This window comes from Anser anser (assembly GCF_964211835.1).
Source record: "Anser anser genome assembly, chromosome: 4".
Lineage (NCBI taxonomy): Eukaryota > Metazoa > Chordata > Aves > Anseriformes > Anatidae > Anser > Anser anser.
In genome coordinates, this window is record NC_139724.1 from 899,360 (window position 1) to 916,662 (window position 17,303).

Sequence of the window (17,303 nt, forward strand, 5' to 3'; positions counted from 1 at the left end):
TTTATGTGCAATTTCAAGCTTGGCTGGTTTCCGTATACTGTTTCTTAGCAGAAAAGGTCACAGCCGTTTTGCTTTGTAAGCCATTAAGGAGGATAATCGTAAGGCTCAAATCTTCAGCACAAATTAATACAGCCCTCAAAAGCAACCCTGAGCTCTGCAGTTGGCTCCTCTGTAATTCAGGCAGCCCCACAAGGGGGTTGCAGGGCAACAACATTATCTTGAAGGCTGAAGATGATGGGTACAGAATTAGTGTGGTTTTTTTTCGTAGTGGCAATTGTGCCGAGCAAAACAGCACTCCCAAAATTACAGGCAGTCTCACTAATTTACTGTTATCTTGTGTAGCAGAATTTTGACAGCAGCAGCCGTGGTGCGAGTTACAGCAAGGCGTGCTGTAAGATGCTGTGATCTTTGCACAGCCAGCTCATTTTTTTATATTGAACTTTGAACACACTGTAGCATCTGTGCCTGCGGAGAGATGGCCCAGGAAACAGCTAGAATATTAAGTACCTCGATATATGTCTCCCAAAGGAGGCTGCTGCTAATATTATACATTGCAACAACATTGCCTGAATGGTTTATTAATGGTAGCAAAACAGAGTGAATACAACATACAATGATAATAACAATAAATGTTACTTATATGGTGCCTATCCGCGACAGTGCTCTAGAGGCCTCACAAAAACACACTTAAAATGCTAGCATTACAGTATTAAAATGTGCCCAAGGCTTCAGCGAATAAAAGGGATTTGATGTTTAAAATGTGATTTACTTATATGCTGTGCCCTTAGCAGCAAATGTATGTTTTAGATAGACAGATACACATTTTTATAAAACAACTGATGATTTTTTTTTTTGCCTACACATTTGGAAGCCACCTTAAAGCAATATGAAAACCTTTTGAGCACAAGCCATCTGTAGTCAGGTTCCTTTTAGGGCTCAGAAGAGATTCCAGAGTAAAAGAAGCTCCTGAAGCAGCCTGTTACTCTGCATTATGTATGTATGCAAGTATAACTGCAAGGTAAATATCAATGAACTGACAGTCTTTGTTCCTCGTTTTATATTGTTGGAGAAATAGTGGTGCATATTTGACAGTTCTCTATTTTCTGTGTGTTTCCAGCCTGGGCACACCAGTCAGGAACTAGGGGAAATAGACTTTAAGTTAAGCTAGTAAGTTTTAGGTTATTCAGTGACTATAGTTGGGTTAACTGACAACTTCAAACCTGACTCCTTTGTCATAAACACCACATCTGATCACATAGGCAGACCACACATGCCAGCATGGTGCCAGACGGATGAATGCCAGGCAACTGCAGAGCCATCTTCGAGTTCTGCTTTGTAAAACCACGTGTGGCACGACCCAGGGATGCCTGACCTGTTTGAAAGGTTTATTAAGGAACAGTAACAATACTTTGACCAATGGCGTATTTATGTGCTCAGATCCTTTCCACATACACTTCTGATGGCATCACAGCAAAGCTAAGGGGAGCATGAGGTCATCTTTCTGCCTGAAGATTTCTCCCATTGAACACTGTTACACAGCAAGACACCCCTCGTTCCCTCGTCTCATCTTCCCATACAAAATATGTTTAAACTGGAAAACACTGAGCACACAGGGAGTGTGGGTAGTATAACTGAGACTGGCACTGTGCTCATCATATCCTGTTTTACAACAGTGTGCATGTGTATATTCATACTAACATTTTCAAAAACAACTATTGTAATACCATAGATGCTTGACTGCAAGGAAAATACACTAGACTTAACTCAATGTCACCTTTGATAAATAAAGATTAATAGCATTTTGTTGTGGATTAACCCGGGCAGGCAGCTAAGCCCTACACAGCTGGTCGCTTTCTCCCCCGAGTGGTATGGGGCAAAGTGAGAAAACTTGTGGGCTGAGTTACACAGCTTTACCGGTAATGGAATGCTCCTTGGACCAGCTGGGGGCCACTGTCCCACCTGTGTCCCCTCCCAGCTTCTTGTGCATCCCCAGCCTCCCCGCTGGAGGGGCAGCCCGAGAAGCAGGGAACGTCCAGAGTCTGTGCGAGCACTGCTCAGCACCAGCTAAAACCTTGGACTCTTACCAATGTTGCTCCGGTCACAAATCCAGAACACAGCACCCTAAGGGCTGCTATGAAAAAAAACTGGCTCTATCCCAGCCCAAACCAGTACACTTTTATATACTTTAAATGCACTTATGTGAGCTTTTTGACTTTTCTGGAAACAATAAAAATCTGAAGTCACTTACAAGGAAAAGGTCTCAAGACTCCATTGGAGAGAATCTGGCAAACCGGCATGATCTAAGAGTTAAAAAATAAAAAATCAGTAAAGTACCAGGAGCACTGTGAAATTTTGGCCCAATTTCGCTGTAGAAGGTATATAAAATCATTACAGTCAAACCATCTTTAATCCCAGGGATTCTCTGTAACACGTAAAAATCTCCTGCCATTCCTCTCCATGCACTAAGCATGGCATTTTTCTTTGACTGTGAACAATGACAATTTCTCCTTTATCAAAGAACCCAGGGGAGAAAAATCATCTTGTCTTTGCATAAAACACCACTCGTTTTTATGCTTTATATAAAATAATAATGAATGTGGAAGGATCACTAAGTTCCAAATCAATCACAGTCTTTTGATGTTATTATTAACTGCACATACTCCATTCTTGTGGTTTATGGTATCATCAGAACCCCTCAATTGATTTATACTCTGGTGATCTAGTTGTCTCTATTCATTATCCCATATTTAATTAATATATCCCTCAGAAGGAGTTGTCAAAAGACAAAGTTAATTATAGCAGCAAAAAAATCTAGTTGAAATCGCATCGTATTTTAGTTTAGCGACAGCTCCCACAAAAGAACATTTAAACTACTTTTGTATTTTTTCCTACTTCTCCAAATAAATACTATTGTATTTTTCCACCCAAGTAATACAGAAGACTAGTCTCTGCTATTTACAAGGCACTTTAGACTGGAAACATTATTAACATTTTACTATATATTTGCAATCTTTGAGCTACTTTTAAAGACCTGTTCCTGAAGAATGGAGAAGTTGGCAACAAGTAATTAACCTTATTCATCAGGTTCAAGTAGCACCCTTTATGAGGGAAAAGTGAGTATTACACCTGTATATAAAACCATCAGAATTTTATTCAAAATTATTCCAGCTGTACAGGCAACCTTTTCTGAGACACCTTCACCATGTTCAAACAAATGACTCCTTCTGGAGGAATGTTTGCAGAAACAGTACATTTTAAGTTCACGGTGGAAAATATCGATATAAAATGAACATTTTAAGTCTTAAGTATAAATATTCACTGTGGGAACTGGATTCAAAGAGTTACACTCACCCAGAGATGTGGGGCTTGCACATCCAAAGAAAGCTGTCTGGCTGATATCTGTCAAAGAACACTGACGAATAACCTGCACTTTATGACATATTTTTCAAAATTGTAGTGAATGATTTTGCATTATGAATATATTGAGCCAATCCTATCTGTTTCCAGGTATAGCTTCAGGAAAGAAAAATTGGTCCTTGAACTGCACACAAGGAGTAAGCTGGGGATGAATGCCACTACGTATGTAGCACTTGTACTTTTTGTCACGTTATGTCACACAAGAAATCTATTAAACCAATATTTTTAATACCTTTTGGTTATGGTTCTTTTCTCATATTCCTCTCTTCGTATGGCCACAAACTTTTGCTACTCTAGCTCTAACAGTAAAATCAGTAAAACAGTAAAAGACTGATGCCAAAAATATATAAAACATCAAAAAATTATCTAAAAGTGTCCCACTGATGAAAATCCATCTTACACGTACTCAGTTGTACACAGTTTCTTACTGTGCACCCAGATGCCTTCACAGAAACCCCTTCACAAAAACCCCTTCACAAAACTTCACCAGACAACCGATATCTCTCATAACTACAAAGATTCCCACATATTTTGGAGTAACAATCACTGCCACCTTCCAAATTTTCTCCACTGCCTGCACTGCTGCTTAGAAAGCAGTGATTACATAGATGTTAGTCCAGTTTATAGGTCTGCAGACTGGCCACAGACCACTTATTCTGACCCCACGAACCACAGGCTATGATTTGGGAACCAGGGCTTTGAGACTCAGCTTCCCTGCTGTTCACCAACTGCACAACAGAAACATTCATCCCAGAATGGCATTGCTGCAAAGCCATCGAGGACACCCACACGAAGAGGCAGGACTCTGCTCTTGAGCACACCACCATATGTATAAAAGCACTATAACATGTATTTTATTTCCTGAAATCTTTCTTTTGTTGTCATCAGCAGACTTCTAAATAAAAAGGGGGATTTCAGGCTTCAGTTTTTCCCATCGGATTTGACTGGCTGCCATTGTGCAGCGCTGTCACTCCAGGGTAACCCACACCTTCCCTTCGAGTCCCAGAATTTACAAAAGCTTTTGAATGCTGTTTCTGATGTGGGACATATAACATTAGCATCCATGACAGCCATACTGCAATGAAGTGTGAAACGGAAATATATCTCTATCTGTGGGCAATAATAACAATTAGCCCATCAAAAGGGAAAACCTGCTCCAGCATCCTCCTGCAGAAGATTGACGCTGCTTCATAAGCTGACCGGACAACAGTAGCTTTTACAGCCCAAGCAGGAACATGGCAAGTATAGTTCCCTTCTGATCTGCTCTAGAAAACAGCACTTTGAATGCCAACCTGCAAGAGCCAGACGTTGATGATTGTTTTCAATGCTTTGATAAATTTCCAAAAGCTGATCTAAGGATGCCACTGCAGAAGGTTCCCAGGAGCATCCCAAAAGGGGATACAATTCCTGGAGGCAACATGAATTTATAGTAGAGCTGGTCAGCTTATTCTTTCTATGTTATTCAGACGATTCAGTGATATAATTTCAGTTTATTAAGGGTTTCTGAGCAGACTTCAGCTTCTTGCCCATTCATTTACTGTTTGCAATCATCTTACACCCAGCTAACCCAAGCAGGTAGTAGCAAACAGTGAAAACACCTAAGGCCACTGCTTATTTAGGTATCTTCAATGTGTGACCTAAACTATTTAAACTAATGAACATAAACGAACATAAGAACCCAATGAAGAACAAATATGGATAAACATATTATATAAATCAAAATTAGAAAATAAACACAAGCGTTATACACAAATAATATATTCATTATTATACTTAAATATTATTATACATTAATATAAGCAAAGAACATAAGAGTAAAAAAATAAAGAACGTAAGAATCAAGCTAGTCTGTCCAAGTGTCCAAAAGGAAGCTCAGCATGAAATAGTCATTCCAAAGGGGAATATACTTTTGTAACGTGTGACTAGTTATGATTGCTAAGAGTGAGACTGCGACCACAGACCAGCAGAGTTTATGACCATCCAATTTACATAAATTTACTTGTTGACTTCAAAAATCTCTCTTGAATATTCATCCTCATTCGTGAGTTTTTCCCCTTCGTACTCATGCAGTCACAGGTTTGAGATTGTTATAACACAGCTATTTAGCCCGGCTTTTTGGTGTATACCACCGAATAAAGCATGGTCCCCTTTTAATTTCAGCTCGGCCGAGATGGTATAGTGACCAGAATCATGGAGCTTTCTTTTTTTTGGGGGGAGCAAACATCTCCCATGACTCTAACACACTCCCTGCTCCAGGCACCATGTATTTAAGGATAAAGTATGGCTCCTTTGCAGTGCTCCTTTCGAGTAACATGCAGACTCTTGCTGGCACTCCAATACAGTGATAATGGATATAGGCTGAGGAAAAAAGGACAACAAAACTGTATAGGATGGAGAGTATCAATAGTCTTTCATCAATACAAGGACATTAGAAACACATTTAAAAAAACCTTCATCAGACCGTCTGTGTGCATCCCTGCCACAAATAACCGATGTTCTCATGAATTTACCGAGAAACCCAGTAAGTAAATACTCCTTCTCTCGTATAGCAAAAATGGAAGGGGAAAAAAAGGTTGTGAAGTGTCTGCCAGGGAGTATATACAAACTAAATCAAAGGTATTGTTCAAAATTTACAGCAGGTCATCTCTTCTTTTTTTCCTATTTCTTTTCAATATCGAATGAAGGGCTGACCAGCAAGGTCAAACTTTCCTTATTAATGAGGCATTGCTAGAGCTTTGTCTCATTAGGGCACTCAGAACTATGCATTTACTGCAATTTGCAGCACTTAATAGAGAAAGGTCAGAGCGGGTTACGTTCAATTTCCACTTGGCAGAGGGAGGAAAAATGGAAGCAATTCATTTGCACAAATTTGAATAATTCTTCTCAGTCTCCTTTTCTTTATCTATGTCTAGATAATTCCTGCATCTTAGCCTACTCACAATCATCCCAAACCTGCCAACAGTCAGCTTTCTATGAAGGCTGTAATGGAGCTGACAGCTTCTATGAATCCAGGTGTCAAAATAAAGCCATTCACTCACCCCCCTCCCCTCACTCACAACAGGGAATAGACGAGCTGCCTCTAGTGAGCTCTTAAACTTATCATAAATGTATCAAGATTGCTGTGGGCCATGAAACAGCTGTAGACAATTAATCTTTCCACAATTCTTCGGCATAAGAATTGCTTTCCCTGCGAAGTAACATCTGCCATGCTGAGGTGATTATTCATGGGCAATGGGTGCCACCATAGTTTTATGCATAGAGCCATCAGTGGCAATGAAGCAAAATTTATAGTTTTCCCTGGTTCAGTAAAAATAACATTTCGGCTGCATTAAAATGTCATCCATCAGCATTGTCCCAGAACACAGGGCCCCATCTCATCCAGAGAAATTAAAAAGTATTCATTTTAATGCTAACTTGTGAAGCTTGCAGTGACATTGCTTTTTTTTTTTTCCCTCCTTTTTTTGTAAGCAATATTGAGGAGGAGGAGGAGAACTGAGGGAAAAGGTTACGTGGTGCAGCGAAGCTGAGGATTAAATGTGCTACTAGGGAGTAATGATATACCAATTACTGGGCTGCTGGTTCTTATTTATTCATAACCCCTGAACGCTTAATCAAAAATCCTTGAATCAAATTGAACAACTAAAGAAGGAAAGTTATTTCACAGAGCTAATGTAATTCTTCAGCTTAGAAAAAAAAAGCAAGGGAGTGCCAAATGGATATAAAGGCAAGATATGCCTCTTGCCAGAGTAGTAGGGTTAGTCTTTTAAAACATTAGCTTAAAGGAGCAGGGAAATTTAAGCCGGAAATGTAATGGTTGTAATTTACAAGCGAGTTTCTATTCTAATTCCTAGAGTAAAGCTGATTAATGCCTGCTTTGGCAGCATGCTCGAGGGAGAGAAGTGTGCAAAAACTTATGCTGTGAATTAAAAGTGCTCTGCGTTGCTAATGTGTCATGGCTAGATCTCAGCTACCATGCTGCCTGCACAGTATCTTGCTCGGGCAAACAGTGACAAAGATAAGATTGCTGTCTTTGGAGATGCCACTGGTGTTAGTAAAGACAACACACCTCAGATTAATTTTGAGGCAAATTAAGCTAAATTAATTTCTGCAGTTTGTTCAAGAGAGGTAGTAGTCTGCACATGCAACCTCTTTTAGGACGAGAATTTATACTTATCATCCTCATCTTTAAGGACAGGATTGTTTATAAAAGCTCTGCCCTGAGATTGCAGGTGAAGCACAGCACCAAAAGAAGAGCTTCCCCACAAAAGCAGCCTTCACTCTAGGCAGCTTGGAGCAAACACAGAGCAAATTTTGTCTTCACCTACTGGGTTTAACTAAGCATGTCCACAGACAGGTTTCACCCATCAGTTTTACAGTCGTGTTTTTGCCCCCTAAGCTTTTTCTTTCCACAGTATTTCCATGCAGACAAGCTTTCCCTGAGGGTTCAAACACTATTTGTTTTGTGTTTCTGTCTTATGATCAACCTCCTTAAAACATGATTACCCAAAAAGAGAAATTCAGGCTTGGGCCCAAAATGAGATCTCAAATCCTTCAGAAACTTAGGTGATACCAGAACAGCTGTTGTTTTATTAAAATAATTGTAGCAGGTAGATGTACTACTATTACACTAACTAATCCTCAAAGTACAGCTTGCTCAAACAAAAATACCACCTTCTCTCTTCTGAGAGTCTCAAAACCATGGGAAGTGCATGGTAACAGACACTTCCCAGTCGAGCGCCTGTATCTGAGAAGTCAATTAATTATGGCCTGAAAAATAAACTACGTGCTCATAAGTGAGAGGCAACAGTCAGGAGCTGAGTGGTGGTGAGCAACTCCAATGAGGGACAGACAGGCTTGTGACAAAATGTTACCTACCTGGTTTGTTAATTAGCTTCTTTCTTCTGCTTCCTGTATGGTAAGAGGACTGGATCAAGGCCCATGTCTAGAACGAAGGAGGCTGAGCTGGTCTCTAGTGCATTCTCCATTTTTTACTGATTGCTGCAGAAAAGAAAAAAAAAAAGAAACAACAACATGAGATGCAAAGAGACCTATCGGCAGCACAGGAACAAAAAAAATCATTGTGATGGTTTGCACAAATTCTTTCAATCACACTGCTGATTCATTGGACAGGACAGGTTAAGCTCTCGGGTCCTGCCTGACCTCACTTGAATTATGAGGTGCCTTGCATAGAAGAAATATTACTGTTGGCAAGATCGGAAAAGAGTAACAGTGCCTGCCAGGCTCTCTTGAGACTCCAGTGTATCAGCCAAAGTGGCACGCTGAAGGACATAAGACCCAAGCGCGAGGGAAATACTGAAGGAGAATCACAAGTAACATTCCGGTATGGATTAAGAGAGAGAATGAAACAGCTAGTGAGAAATTATTTAAGAAATGGATTTGACATAAAGAGAATATACAGATCAACTCATTAGGGTGGAAGGGGAAACTCATTAGGGTGGAAGGGAAAAGACATTTCATGTTTGCTAGACTGCTTTGTTGAATGGAGGGAATGATGAAGTGCAAGAAGCCAAAAGAAATGGCTATGAGAGGGAGCTAGAGAATGAAAGCAGTGGAAAAAGCACTAGAAAAGTTCTGAAAGGAAAATATAAAGTTAGGAAAAAAATCCACATGAAGGATAATGACAAAAAGAGGAGTAGAAACACAGGCAGCTGATACAGTTAATTTTCAGCCGTCTAAAGGCTCCTCTATTTGCAACCTTACACTTAGTTGTGAAATTCCATCTAGGGAACATGGATCAGATCCCTCCTCATTTCCACAGGCCATCTGAACTTTCCTGGATTCAGTCTACATGCAGAAATAACAACCTTTCAGTCACCCCAGCTGAGAAAGCACAGTAATCCAGAGAAAGTACAGACTTTGCATTTTCATGGAGATTTTTACTTTCACCTGATCTTGGCACACATTCCTTAATCTCAAAAAAATATGTTTTTTTGGCTTAAGAATGCAAAGCTCTTCATGAACAGAAGTAGTCCACAGGCTGTGGCTAACCAGCTTTTCAAAGAAAAAGAACAAAGAAGAAAAAACACAAACGGTTCCAATTTTCTTTCTTTTTTTCAAGTCAGAGAGGCGAGGATAAAACAGAAACTTGAATAAACAAGAAAGTCTGCTAAATTTCATATACCTAACTCTAGGAGTCAAAATAATGCAACCTTTACTTCGTGTGCTGTGGAGCTGCCTGGATGCTTGTATTTAGGCTGGACATCAGGAAGAGGTTCTTCACTGAGAGGGTGGTTGCACACTGGAACAGGCTCCCCAGGGACGCAGTCACTGCACCAAGCCTGTCTGAATTTAAGAAGTGTTTGGACTGTGCACTTAGTCACATGGTCTAAAATTTTGGGTAGACTTGTGTGGTGCCAGGAGTTGGACTTGATGATTCTTATGGGTCCCTTCCAACTTGGGATGTTCTATGATTCTGTGATTTTATGAAACTGTTTTAGGGATTAGTTAAGAATGGGGTTATCACAAGCACATAAGAATGGACTTGAGATTTGGTACCACACCTATCTCTGACAGCTTCAAGGAGCAGACTCCCAAGCAAACAGCATGAGACCAAGACAGAACACTTTTTCTCCTGGATGTTAATGCCAGTTTCCAGCTATGATTGTTTCAGGGATCTCCTGAGCCAAAGGTTGCCTCTACAGCATCTCTTGTAATATCCAGTCCATCTTAACAGCACTACTGTGCTTTTGATAAAGCAACGGTATCGGGCAGTTCTTAAGACCTGCCCTTAGCTCAGTGCTATCCCCTCCCCGCTACCACCTGTCTCTGAAGAAGGGCAGTAGGAGATACACACTTGACGGGACTACTGGCAACGGAGCCTGGCAGCAGAGCGTGGTGTAAATGGCACACAGAGATCAGCTTTCCTTGGCAATAACCAGCCCTCTGACAGCAGACATGAGGGCACACGGCCTGAGCTCTCCAGATTTTCCCAGCAGCTCTCAGGATATTTGCCAGCCTGGGGAGCCGGGCTTCTTGTGCGTTCAGCGGAGCAACAGAGCTACACCAGGTGACTCCTTTGTCTCTGTGGAGGGGAAACTGGCTGAGATGATCAAGCAAGTGAACTTTTTTCTGGACGTTAGTTATAGACGCATGTTCTGATTTTCCATCTAAAAATGTTTCAACTCAAATGGTATGCCACAACACTTTTAAAGTTTGGATCTTTTTTAAGCTGTACAATTACCCTTCCCAAGAAACGTTAGGACAAGACTATTAACCATGTTACTGATTTTCTAAAATGACAGTCTTACTGTGACTTCATTGGGAAATCTGCTGATGCCAGGCCATAACTACACTCAGTGGTCACACCAAGCCATCCTGTCCGACCAGGAAGGTCTCTCTCACCTTGAAGACGCCTGGCTTTCACTATGGTACATTTCCCCTTCGAGAGATTTGCGGAGAGCTTTTAATTATCATTTATAATATGAAGTTTGGAAACCCCACTGCTCATAGTATCTATCTGCACAATGTTTTCCCACATCCCACTGCAAATTTCCTCTAACATAGTACAAAGGTTCAATGAAGAGCCAGTCTTACAGGCTGCAGCACACTCTAGCAGCCTGGATACATTCCCAGGGTCTCCAGGGAACTTGGAGATGACATTTTTGGCCAGCATGCAGCCGAACATCTCTGTCCTCCCAATCCAGGTCTATCATGCATAGTATTTTAGCTCACCTGGCTTCACAAACCAGTACAACCATACTTGCCCTTTGCTGGGCCAAAGCACCAGCACAATTGGGAACAGCACAACAACTCCAGCCAAAGGAGTTTCCCATAGGCAAAGGAGAAGAGGCCAGCCCTGGCAGGGAAGTACTCTGCTAGCCACTGATGAGGTGAGGGGATGAGGAGATCACAAGTGACCTGCTAAGAGTCATGTGAGGCTGCAACCAGCCTGGGAACTGTCCACTGATCCTCAGTCACACTCTTCCATCAAGCGCTCCTTCACGCTTATCTTTGTTCTTGGTACATAGAGAGACAAGCTCCTCTCCAGCAATTTCTCAGCAGCAAGACCTGCGCGTGATGCAAGAAGCCATTTTTGGAGAGCTGAGTATTTTCTGTTAATTTTAACAAATCACCATTTTTTTATTTCCTACGACACTCACAACAAAGAGAGAATTCCCACTGAGAAGAAATGACATGCTTCTGGAACCTCAACTCCCAGCCAACAGCACCCCTTTGTTCACTTTCTACCAGTAACAAAAAATATGTGGTGCTCACATCTGCAGCCAAGCAAAGAGCAAATAACATCCTTTCTCATATTCTTCACATAGGGCTGAACACCTTTTTTTTATATGGTTATTTACTCTAACTTTACTTCATTAGTGTTAAAGACTTTATTTCATGTTAAATGTTGGGGGTCTTTTAAAATAGGAGACACTGGGAAAAAATAGAGGGCTGCTTTATCAAACACATTAAACTCTTATCTCTACTTGATTTTAAAAAATTGTGAAGCACAAATTATCCAGAGCTTAGCACTCAGAGTCTCTTCCTTGGCCTATAAAGTCAACAGTTATGGTGTTAAAGTTTAATCAATCCCATAAAATGTTACTCAGAAAGTGACCCCGGTGTTATGGCTGAAGTACATCTCCTACATTAAAAAGCACTTTTGTGGAAGCCAGAGCAGTGTTACTGAAAGAGCGAGCTAATAGGTATCTAGATGAGGTTAAGAGAGGGAGGTAGGAGGAAAGGAGAGCATTCTGAAAGGCAGTAAAGGGAGGAAAACAGGAGAGGGAGGGGATCAGCTTCTTTCAAATGGTTCCCCATGGACCTAAATATGAATAGATGAATGATCATATTGGAAGGATAAAAAGCTCTTTAGACACTTGCCCAGAAGCTGAGTTCTTCATGAATTTCATAGTAAAGATGGATGCAGTTTTCACATTCAGTACAGGAAGATCACAGCAAACACCACCAATGGTCTCTCACTGTAGAGAGACGACAGGGCATGGCCAACTCCTGCCAAAAAATAGGTTTCAGGATACTGTTAAGATTACATTAATCAAACTACAACTTTATCAGAACATTGTAGTTGTTGGCAAAAGAAAAACTAAAGCCGAAAGATCATTAATTACAGTCTGAACATTCTTCTTTAACTCTATCATCATGACTACCTGAGAACCTTCGTTTCTCACATCCAGCTACCTTCCACCCAAACAAAGGAGCCCGAGGCAAGATGAATATCAGGCCTTATCACATATTCTAATTGATTTCTGTTTTGGATTAAAACACCCAGCATCCTTCAATATTTTGTAATGGTCAAATAACTTTGGTTCTTATCATCAGTAAAGAACGTAAAAGGCCACAAACACTTCTGAGGGAGGCGGTATGGCTTAAAATCAGAATGGTTAAGCCTCCCAAAGAATTCAAACTGCACAGCATGCGACCAGATCTCTGCATTTCACAGAGCACAATTTGGGCTCTCTCGCTCACCAACAAGTTATGAAGTCTGCCAGATTTTAGGTCAAGATTGTAAACTGTGCTAAACCCTTGGTCCGATATATCATGTCGTTCAGACCCATATCTAAACATATGCAATCCACACAGATCATTATTCGGAAAAAACTAAGGTTAGTATCGTACCAGAAATAGTCCCCTATGTCAGATGCTATGCAATAAGAACTAGAGGCAGAGTCTGTGGTTAACTCAGACTTCAGAAGCAGCTGAACAAAAATTATTTAAAGACTGTAAAAGGAAAAATTCCTCTTTCAAAGGCCTCAGTCTCAGAATTATCTGCTGGTGATAAGCAAGATATTCCAAAATCCTAAATACTCCAAAGGAAAAAAAATTCATTTGCTTACTACCTATAAGGAAGTTTCTAGTGACTTTTTTCCCTCAGGCCATTCTGTAAAGATGATTCCAAGTTAGTTATACACTGAAGTGGCAATCTCATCTGCAGCATCATAACATAATAAGAAACTAGTTTCTCAGCATATTTTAACTGACAAAGATAACCCCAGAATCATAAAATGGTTTAAGCCTTTTATTAAAAGATTATCCTAGCCTGATCTGGGGTGTGTTCCAGTACTGCTGTTCCAGAGAGTCTCTTAATGCAATACGGATTTGTTGCAGCTGTGCAGAGTCGTATCTCTTCCACTTAAAACAAGGAAAGTTCTCAAATTAAGGGAAGAAAAAAAAATTGTTCAAGTCAAAGTTGCAAATTTCACCTGGAGAAGAATGCTGGACAGCTCCCTGAGCCCATGGGGCTCTCAGGCTGGCTGCTCAGCAGCGAGCCCTCCTCAGCTCTTCTCAAAAATCTGCCAGCACCTGAAAGGAAACATTCTCGCAGCTAGTTGGAATTACATCTCAAATAACTCTGTGTTCCCTCTCACACGGATAACACACAATGCAATAGGTACCTGCAATGATTCCAGCAGAAGACAGGTATTGACTCTGAGAGCTTCGCAGGTCAGGCTGAACGTCAAGAACAAGACAACAACTTGGGGAATAAATTATGGAAAGCTCTTCACATTTCCTACATGTTTGCAGTTTTGCACAAGTTAATCTGCAAATGCTATTGTATGCTAGAACCCAGATGAAGCAATTTGAATGCACAAAGGCAGCAGAACATATCATCCAGGTTCACACCTAATGATATTAATATGAAGTTCACTTTGAACATCTCAATTCACATCATAATTTGGAATTCCTCCAATTTTTGGTAGTGTTCAGGACTGAGGTTTTGACAAGTAATCTTGTAATGTATGGCAATGCAAGAAATATTTTAATGCATGTAATATTTTAACCAAATGGCAAATCATAGTACAAATTCAATTGTTTCCTCTGAGAAGTTTTCACAGCTGAAACACTGCAGCATTCTGTACAGTGTTTATACCCAACTACAGCAACAATTTTCTTTGACTTACCTATGCTGAGTGCCGGGCCAAGATACTGAGTAAAATGATGGGAACACCCACCTTATTAACTTGAGGGCCTTAAATTGTTCAGGTGAATTTGCAAACATGCACATGTTGACTTCAGCAGATCAACTTCTAAGGTCTCCAGTACACTAATGGACCCCGGTCTCCAGAATGACCAAGCTACAGAGCTACAGACTGATTAACTTACTGTATCCATCACCGAGTCCCCTGGAGCAGCTGATCTGCTTCCCGCCACCCCCCACCCCGTCCCCAGGCTACCTTTACACAGCTTTAACCACAGGTTTTCATCCCTGCTGAGCGACTACTACAAAGCCATGGCTGCCACCTCCAAAGCTTTCCTTCACTGTTTAACCTAAACATTTTGCCCTCCTTTTCATCTCACTTTTCAAAGTCTGTATTTCGTATATACAATAAACAATTCCTTCTTTTTTTTTTTTTTTCTCACAGAGAAGGAGTATTTGTAGACCATGATTTCTTGCTCAAAACGGAGATGTTTATATGGCAAACAATAAATCACCCGTCTCCACGCCGTGCCTCAGAATGCCAAAAATCAAAGTGAAGTTCTCTTTAAGTAATCTCACACCAAAACGAGGCCCTTTATCATCATCTTGATTGGGAACATATTGCTAGTGAACACAGACAAGTTCCAATGAGAATAAGGGATAGCATTTAGCAGGGATGCAATTAATTACAAAAATATCTAAGTATGCTTTCAGTATAAAATTTAGATACAGATTAGTGTTCAAACCCACCAGCGCAGAGGGAGGATCGCTATTTCAGCGTTCTTCTGACCAGTCTATTCAAATTATGAGCTAAAAAGGGCTTTTTTGCTGTTGTTGTTCCCTTAAGTAACTTCTTATTTAAAAGGATGTGAATTAACTTAGAATGAATGTTCAATTCATATAGTTGAATCGCCATCATCATTATTACAGGAAGCTCTAATCATTATGCAGCCACTAATATCAGACACTCTGCTGGCTTGCCTTTAATGAACATGACTCACATTTCACTTTGATGATTCCTACACCCATGTCTCCTCTGTGCCTTCTGCTTCTACCCAACCATGGGGGAAGGGTGGCCTACGCAGCTTTCTAAAGATGAAAGGCCACCTTTTAAGAAAGGAATCACTCCCAATGCCTGTTTTATAGGTGTTCATGCTGCAAAAGCCTTAGAGATATCCGGAGAGTCCAGAAATTACTCACAGCCATCTTATTTCAAGGAGTCCCAAACTGTGACACCTTTGGTGGCATAAAAGGAGTGCTTTCCTGAAGAGGGCTGAACTGCCTGCAGCATTTCCTCCAGAAGAGTCACCTTCCCATCCTGCTCACTTTACTCACCACTACAAGAGAACGCAGTAGCTGATGCAGAGTGGGGCTGGCAGGGAAGAGGCTTGCAGAGGTGACAACAGAAAGATGCAAGTGCACTGTACTAAGGACAGGAAACCAAAGGGCCCATGGGAATATTCCTCACAGACCTTGCACCCTCCTTTCTCACCCAAATCTAAATTCAGGGCAAAAATCAGCCATTAAGGTACTGCAGCTTGAGATAGCTCAAACAGTCTGCATGGTTCACTTAACTCTATCTCCTAGGGTCTTAAATATATTCACAGTACAGACCATTTTTCAAAAATCCGCCTCGATCATGTAGCAGTCAGAAATAAGCCTGTGGCACCCACAAACAGCTGCTTGAGAAGCATTACCAGTAACAGCTGAGCACAGGCACAAAGTTTGCACTTTACATGTCAGCTACAACAAAACAACACACAACCACAGTCACAGAAATATGGATAAAAAACTGCTACTTTGCACAGGACTTGCACTGAATTTCTTAAACTTTTGTTGCCACTAATTACACCATTGAATTGCAGAATTAATTTCATTACAGACCCTGTCATTTAAACAGAATCTTACTTCTATTAAGATCACTGCTAGAGCCAATTCAATGCCGTGTGTTAACACTGCCTTCCCAAAGGATAAGACCTTAACGGTTCGAGACTGACAGGTAGTGGTTTTATGGGTGGTGGTTACAGGTGCAAATAAATTACTTCTCTGCACAACAAGAAATCCTCTATTGCACTCATCAGTTAAATTAGACTAAAATATTTTACAGCATTCCTGCTGAACAGATAAAGGAAAAGCTGAGAAGACTTTCACAGAAGTGCCTCCAAATCCATCCCAGGTGTGATGTCTGACAACCACAAAGCACTTTGCCACCTGAGGCCACGGATGAACAACACTACAGGCCCTTAAAACACTTGCAGTAGTCTAGGGAGGAAGGATGTCATTTCCAAAACTCATTGACAAGTTTAACATTACAGTTGGCTTCCCATTATTTTGTAGTCTTTAGGTTTTCCCTAAGCTTCATTACGACACACAAATTCCTTTCTTTCCCTTATTAGCATTTGAGAGGCTGGTAAAGTAAAGAGTCACCACAATTTCTTAAATGAGTTCAATTGTTCAGAACCTGTTCGGCGTCCACTCTTGCATGTAGCATTGCATAGGAAGGAGGTTTGGTCTGCTCCTGACTTCAAGTAACTGCCGGTGGGTATAATAACCAGTGTTTATGCAGCACTTAAAAGACAACCAATTCAGCATATATGCCATTATATATATATACGTATACACTATCACAGTTTCTATGCTGCAAGCCCTTGATAGGTCTGCCTGAGACATTTACATCTTTAATGGGATGGCTTATGCTATTTCAAGATCAATTTGCATGAGATATCTGTTGAGGGATAAGGAAAACAGCATTTTTTTTTTGTCCATTGCTGCTTCACACACAATCTGAGGAGTTCTCACTCGTCTCAGTCAGGTCCAGCTAGAGATCATCACCACAACTTATCTTAGAAACACGTTAGTGATGCACACTGTACAGGGAGAAGGCAGGAAAAATCTGAAAGTTTCCAGACTACCAAACATGTTAAACGTGTGAGTTTAACACTCACATGTGCTAAAAATAAAGGAACACAGTACCTCTTGTTGTTTGCTG